This window comes from Solanum tuberosum, unplaced genomic scaffold (assembly GCF_000226075.1).
Source record: "Solanum tuberosum cultivar DM 1-3 516 R44 unplaced genomic scaffold, SolTub_3.0 scf00479, whole genome shotgun sequence".
In the NCBI taxonomy this organism is placed as follows: domain Eukaryota; kingdom Viridiplantae; phylum Streptophyta; class Magnoliopsida; order Solanales; family Solanaceae; genus Solanum; species Solanum tuberosum.
In genome coordinates, this window is record NW_006239404.1 from 362433 (window position 1) to 363492 (window position 1060).

Genomic DNA, 1060 nt, shown 5'->3' on the forward strand with positions numbered 1-1060 from the left:
TTTAAAACTTTGCATTACATTTTCGTATTATATATAATTTACTCACTTTTTATATTTGAATATGGATTTCGGAAAAAACATTATTGAAAAGGGTAAAACAACCATAGTTAATTCGTTCACTAATTTATCTACCTCAAAATCCAAGAAAAATAAAAAAATCGGTAGTACTTCTCAATCTAAAACTAAAAAAACTTCTCAATTTAGAATAAATACGGATGATTATACGCATGTTGATGAAACTGTTTTTAATATTGATAGTAATAGTGGATTAGATCCTTATCATGAACATTTACAAAGAAGGTTTGGTAATTTTGAAGAGCAATTACCCGAAGATGATGAACATGATGATGTTAATGCTTATGTTGATAGTTTTGATAATAATGTTGATGAATATGATGATGATGAAACTGAGCCACCGTCGGCTACTAGTCCCACTCCCAATCCCTCTTCCCCGGCTCCCGCTCCCTTTCGTTGTCCTGCTCCCGTTCCCCGTGCATCCTAGGACTAAGGTAGAACGCGCTAAAAAATTAGTTGTGTGGCAATTTGTGACTCAGAATGAAGATAAAACACAAACTATTTGTAATAAATGTAAACATATAATGAATCATAAAACTGTAGGAAAACAGGGTAGGACGGGACATTTGAGTAATCATTTAATGTCATGTTGTAAAAATGAATATTTGCATACTAAAGCTGTAGCCGAAGCTAAAAAATAATTGTACCACCCTTCCTGAAAATGTAGGAGTAGAGGGCACTAATATGGTCCAAACACAATTAAATCCTTCTATTGTTTCTGGTTCTAGTATACAACGGTCATATAGTAGAGAAAAAGATCTTGAAGAATTAGCTAAAATGATTGTTGTTATGGGTTTGCCATTTAGTTTTGCTGAAAATCCCGGTTTTATTCATTATATTCAAATTGTGTATAATCCACATTTTAAAGGTTTTACTAGAAATACAATCAAAACGGCTATCTTTGATTATCAAGCTCAACATTTTCAATATCTTCGTTGTTTATTTTATTAAAACAATTGTAGAATAGCTATTACTACTGATATGG